This window comes from Corythoichthys intestinalis, chromosome 12, assembly GCF_030265065.1.
Source record: "Corythoichthys intestinalis isolate RoL2023-P3 chromosome 12, ASM3026506v1, whole genome shotgun sequence".
In the NCBI taxonomy this organism is placed as follows: domain Eukaryota; kingdom Metazoa; phylum Chordata; class Actinopteri; order Syngnathiformes; family Syngnathidae; genus Corythoichthys; species Corythoichthys intestinalis.
Window position 1 is genome coordinate 28228906 of NC_080406.1, and position 7158 is coordinate 28236063.

Here is a 7158-nt window from a genome sequence, read left to right on the forward strand (position 1 = left end):
TGTTTGCGGGCTTTCTTAAGTAAGTAAATAGTCCTTTATTCAAAGAAAGTTTGTAGTGTTTACATTGTAATCGCTGTATTCGCAGCCATTTTTAACACAAAGCTGCAACTTCTGATGGGGTTGAAAATTTGACAGAACACCAGGCACACGAAGAGGGCAATAAGCAGAGTATAGTGCTCTCCCAGCGGGCACGCGAAGGACCGAGGGGGGTGTGCGACAAGCCGCCAGTCGTTGGCCGAGTGGCATTCTCGGTGGACAGTCAGCCACAAAATGCAAGCCACCTCCGTATTAAAACGTGTGCCATGATCCCAGTATTTGACATAATACGAAATACGATGTTTATTCACTTTCGCGTAAGCCCAATGGTCCCACAGTAGCAGGGCTTGTTTTGGCAAATATCCACGTGAAGGGGAACCTTTTGAAACCCAAAAAGGCTCACACGCCTCTCCCTTGTGCAGCAACAAATTTCTGCTGCACATTTGGCTGGCATGATGCGAAAAATAAACAAATTAATCCGCAAAATCAGCTGAATCCGCAGTCCATCTGCATGTTATAAAGCAATGCTGTATTGTGAAATGCTGACCTGGGTGACATGACGTCACATTCGTATTCGTCCTAAACCCGAGACTGGACCTGGAAGTTACACATTTTCAGGGTGCAGGATTCAAAAATTGAATGTATAAAACAATCGCTTCCACACACGATCAAGCGGTCCATTTCATTCAGGAGCATAAAACACCGCATGAAATATGAAATAAACATGCTTTTCGGTGTCATACGCACTTTAAAACTTTATATATACAGTATAATTTAATAGAATTATCGGCTTGACATTATTGGTTATAAGCTGGAAGGAGGAGGAAATGATTGGTTATCATATCGGTTGAAAAATGTATTATCGTGCTTCACAAGTTCAAATATATTTATTAGGGCTGTCAAACGATTAAAATTTTTAATCGAGTTAATTACAGCTTAAAAATTAATTAATCGTAATTAATCGTAATTAATCGCAATTAATCGCAATTCAAACCATCTATAAAATATGCCATATTTTTCTGTAAATTATATATATATTCTGTAAAATAAATGGTTGGAATGGAAAGATAAGACACAAGATGGATATATACATTCAACATACTGTACATAAGGACTGTAGTGGGCATTTCACTCTACTGTCATTTAAATCTGTCTATGCTGTCCTCACTCCGAAGCGTCTACTTTTTCCAAAGCTAGACAGCTAGTGAACGACGCCTTAATAATTAGACTTCTTCCTTTTTCATCTGATTTATTAATAAAATGGACTCAAACCATTGTCCTCTTTAGACCGTCGTAAAACTGCAAAATAAAAGTACACAAGCATTGCATTAGCAACAACGTTAGCTTAGCACGCTATACAGACAAAAAGCGTCTCATACAAAAAATATAACATTTCGCTTACTAACATTATATGTACATTCTTTACAACAAACATACTTACGGACAAATCTTGTCCAAGGATCATATACGCACAACATTATCAGCCCGAGAAGTCGTGCAGCTATAATGAAGAAAGAAAAGAAGAAAATAATAAACCATGTCGCAAAGCGACCACAAGAGTTCGCTGTTGGACAGCACAAAAAGCCTTGCTGTAAAACTTATCAAAAGGCAGAATACTTTCTGAGCGGGACATGTGCGTTAATTGCGTCAAATATTTTAACGTGATTAATTAAAAAAATTAATTACCGCGCGTTAACGCGATAATTTTGACAGCCCTAATATTTATATATACAAAATGCCATTTCGTTGAATTTTAGATCCTTTTCAGGATCAGATTACACCTACATTAGTGAAGCGTTTTAATTTTTAGTTTTTAACAATTGATATGTTCATGTTAAAGTTAAAAGGGGCTAGCGTCCTTGAATTATAATGTACCGTATTTTTCAGACTATAAGTCGCACCTGAGTATAAGTCACACCAGCCATAAAATGCCCAACAAAGAGGAAAAAAACATATATAAGTCGCACCAGAGTATAAGTCGCATTTTGGGGGGAAATTTACGTTATAAATTCCAACACATAGAACAGATATGTCATCTTGAAAGGCAATTTAAAATAAAAATACAATAGAGAACAACATGCTGAATAAGTGTATGATAATGTTACATACATGATGCATGAACAACGAAATGCGTACGTGGCCGGTATGTTAACGTAACATAGCTATTAAGAGTTATTCAGATAACTATAGCATAAAGAACATGCTAACAAGTTTACCAAACCATCAGTGTCATTCAAAAACACCAAAATAACATATAAAATGATATAATAATGTGTTAATAATTTCACACATAAATCGCTCCAGAGTATAAGTCGCACCCCCAGCCAAACTATGAAAAAAACTGCGATTTATAGCCTGAAAAATACGGTAATTTCAGCTTCACAAGTGGATTATATACAGATTTCCATGGCGATTAAACTTGAACTGCCGATGAAGCAAACTATTCTGTTCCATGTTTCTACCTCGAAGAAGAGTTTTATTATACAGTATTCGGTGCGTCTTTGTTTATTGTTAGGAAACGGATTTCATCTTTATGAAAACGACTGGAAAGCAGCATGGATGTCGATGCTGAACTAAAAACATAGACCAAAAATGCATATGTCTTATTATTTTTTTGTGCCCATATGTGTTAAAAGCCTTAAACTCTTTGCTCACTTCATCTCAGTTTGTGCTTTGACTTTTGCTTCTGTAAATGAAAATCCCATATCATTTGGAAGCTTTCTGACACTATTGGATTGTGTTGTCATCGGTATATTGCACATGTCCCACAGCAAGAGGCCACACAAGACTTTATCTTGTTGTTGGTGTTGGCAAAATTTGCAGATACTGTAAACAAATCCCCAGCAATTTTAGTCTTGCATCTCAATTGGAAGTGAATATTTGGTAAACTGGCCGGACATTCCGCTCTGGTCGCCATGATGTCATTTCCTTGAGCCTTTGACTATGGGCAAAAGTCCAGTTTTAATCCTTCATCTCGCAGAGGTCCATCATATGACATAAGTTATATAATGACATAGTCTAAGATACAAAATAGTGCAAGCATCAGAAAATACATATTGAGTGCAATATATAAATGTGTATATAATATATATGAGAACACTATTCAACATTTCCTATGAGATTTTTAATTTAACATTAGCATGATGTATATTATCTGATGATTAAACAAACAAAAAAAAGGCAAAAACTAAAAATTTAAAAAACTTAACTACCATTATATTTGTCCTGTAAATAAAATAAAAATAAATACAATAATGTAGGGAGGTTTAATATGCATTACATAAGAAATCGTGTCCCTATTTTATATAATAATCCAGCAAGATTGTGATTTCTTTGAAAATAACAGTGTTTGTTCATATTCCATGCAAAACTCTCCTGGCTGTACGACAAAACTGTTAAGCATGATGAGGCATTTTTTGCATGACTAAGCAGCCGAACAGGGCAGGTTCAAAAAGAAAACGTGTGAGAATTTAAGTGAGGAAAAAATGTGTTTGCCTGAGCCTGCAGTTTCATGAGGTCAAATTTTGGTCCCAGAATCACATGAGACTTCACTTATCAGCATTTCTCACTTCCCTCCTTGGCGGATTGCTTTGGCTGGCAGGCAGAAAGAAACAGGATCCACAGAAATACAAGACTGTAAAAGTATCAATCAAACAATAACATTTTTGTATGCTTCCAAGTCAGGTGACCAAAGTGGGTCAACATATATTTCCTTGTTGTATGACTGTTTATTGACAATGTGAATTGGCACCATTCACTTTCTGAAATTCCCACAATCCTTGTTGGACTTTGCACGAGTTCGACTCATTCACCGTTTTACAGCTTGAGCAAGGCTTTAATTGGTGCATTCTAATCAGCTGCACTATCAGTTCCAATCGGATTTGACTTGTGACGTCCCCATCGACTTTACAGTTTTCTTGGAAGCAAATCTCGCCTCATTGAAAATTAAAATGTGGCAAGAGTGGGTCCAATTATGATTCACTGTGACAGTTTCTCTCAATTAAATGTTGGCAAAGTAGAAAACATTTAACTCAACAAAAAATGCATCTGATGTGTTTATCTCATCTTCTCCTTTCTAGACAATTAACTTTGCGTCTTAAACTCCAGAAATTACGTCACATTTTTTGTCAGACTATAAAGATATGACAAAGCACGTGCCTCTTACATTATACAGTGTATCACAAAAGGGAGTACATCCCTTGCATTTCTGCAGATATTTAAGTATATCTTTTCATGGGACAACACTGACAAAATGACTCTTTGACACAATGAAAGGTAGTCTATGTGCAGTATATACATATATGTATACAGTGCCTTGCAAAAGTATTCGGCCCCCTTGAATCTTGCAACCTTTCGCCACATTTCAGGCTTCAAACATAAAGATATGAAATTAAATTTTTTTTGTCAAGAATCAACAACAAGTGGGACACAATCGTGAAGTGGAACAACATTTATTGGATAATTTAAACTTTTCTAACAAATAAAAAACTGAAAAGTGGGGCGTGCAATATTATTCGGCCCCTTTACTTTCAGTGCAGCAAACTCACTCCAGAAGTTCAGTGAGGATCTCTGAATGATCCAATGTTGTCCTAAATGACCGATGATGATAAATAGAATCCACCTGTGTGTAATCAAGTCTCCGTATAAATGCACCTGCTCTGTGATAGTCTCAGGGTTCTGTTTAAAGTGCAGAGAGCATTATGAAAACCAAGGAACACACCAGGCAGGTCCGAGATACTGTTTTGGAGAAGTTTAAAGCCGGATTTGGATACAAAAAGATTTCCCAAGCTTTAAACATCTCAAGGAGCACTGTGCAAGCCATCATATTGAAATGGAAGGAGCATCAGACCACTGCAAATCTACCAAGACCCGGCTGTCCTTCCAAACTTTCTTCTCAAACAAGGAGAAAACTGATCAGAGATGCAGCCAAGAGGCCCATGATCACTCTGGATGAACTGCAGAGATCTACAGCTGAGGTGGGAGAGTCTGTCCATAGGACAACAATCAGTCGTACACTGCACAAATCTGGCCTTTATGGAAGAGTGGCAAGAAGAAAGCCATTTCTCAAAGATTTCCATAAAAAGTCTCGTTTAAAGTTTGCCACAAGCCACCTGGGAGACACACCAAACATGTGGAAGAAGGTGCTCTGGTCAGATGAAACCAAAATTGAACTTTTTGGCCACAATGCAAAACGATATGTTTGGCGTAAAGGCAACACAGCTCATCACCCTGAACACACCATCCCCACTGTCAAACATGGTGGTGGCAGCATCATGGTTTGGGCCTGCTTTTCTTCAGCAAGGACAGGGAAGATGGTTAAAATTGACGGGAAGATGGATGCAGCCAAATACAGGAACATTCTGGAAGAAAACCTGTTGGTATCGGCACAAGACCTGAGACTGGGACGGAGATTTATCTTCCAACAGGACAATGATCCAAAACATAAAGCCAAATCTACAATGGAATGGTTCAAAAATAAACGTATCCAGGTGTTAGAATGGCCAAGTCAAAGTCCAGACCTGAATCCAATCGAGAATCTGTGGAAAGAGCTGAAGACTGCTGTTCACAAACACTCTCCATCCAACCTCACTGAGCTCGAGCTGTTTTGCAAGGAAGAATGGGCAAGAATGTCAGTCTCTCAATGTGCAAAACTGATAGAAACATACCCCAAGTGACTTGCAGCTGTAGCAAAAGGTGGCGCTACAAAGTATTAACGCAAGGGGGCCGAATAATATTGCACGCCCCACTTTTCAGTTTTTTGTTAAAAAAGTTTAAATTATCCAATAAATTTTGTTCCACTTCACGATTGTGTCCCACTTGTTGTTGATTCTTGACAAAAAAATTAAAATTTTATATCTTTGTTTGAAGCCTGAAATGTGGCGAAAGGTTGCAAGGTTCAAGGGGGCCGAATACTTTTGCAAGGCACTGTATATATATATACTGTATATAATAGAGTTAATTTATTTCCCCCTCACAATAACTCAAAACATAGCCATTAATATCCAAACTCCTGGCAACAAAAGTGAATACACTGCATGGGAACTACGTACGTACATCCCTAAATGTCCAAATTGAGTACTGCTTGTCATTTTCCCTACAAAATGTCATGTGACTCGTTACAGGAGTGCTGTCAGCATAGCTGCAGAGATTGAAGAGGTGTGTGTGGGGGGGGGGGGGTTCCTTCCCACTACCATGCCTGACTGTAGGCATGACACACTTATCTTTGTACTCCTCACCTGGTCGCCGCCACACATGCTCGAGACCATCGGAACCAAACAAATTAATCTTTGTCTCATCAGACCAAAGAACATGGTTCCAGTAATCCATGTGCTTTGTTTACATGTCTTTAGCAAACTGTTTGCGGGCTTTCTTGTGTACGGTCTTCAGAAGAGGCTTCCTCCTGGGGTGACAGCCATGCACACTAATTTGATGTAGAGTACGGCATACGGTCTGAGGGAAAATGACAAGCAGTACTCAATTTGGACATTTAGGGATGTACGTAGTTCCCATGCAGCGTACTCACTTTTGTTGCCAGGGGTTTAGATACTAATGGCTATATTTTCAGTTATTTTGAGGGGGAAATAAATTAGCTCTATTATATAAGCTGCACACTAACTACTTTTCATTGTGTCAAAGTGTCATTTTGTCAGTGTTGTCCCATGAAAAGATATACTTAAATATCTGCAGAAATGCAAGGGGTGTACTCACTTTTGTGACACACTGTATAAAGTAGGAGGCACGTGCTTTGTCATATCTTTAAAGTCTAACAAAAAATGTGCCGTGATTTCTGGAATATAAAGACGCATTTAGGTGTATTACGCACTTCCAAAATAGTTGATATTTGTTTAAGTGGGAATGCGTAGTTAGAGTAAGCCAAAATAAATGATGACTGAACACCGTTTTCAAACATTGAATGACATTAAAATCGATGCTCATTAGGCGGATATACAGCATATGCCTAAATCACAAAATTTGCCACAACTTGTTTATATTTTGATCCAAGTGCTTCCAAGCAATTTAATACCATTTAACCTTAAGAAATAAGAAATACTAAACAAAGAAAAACCTTTCCAACAAACATAACATTTTAATGAAAATGATTCTTTTTAACAAAACACCCTA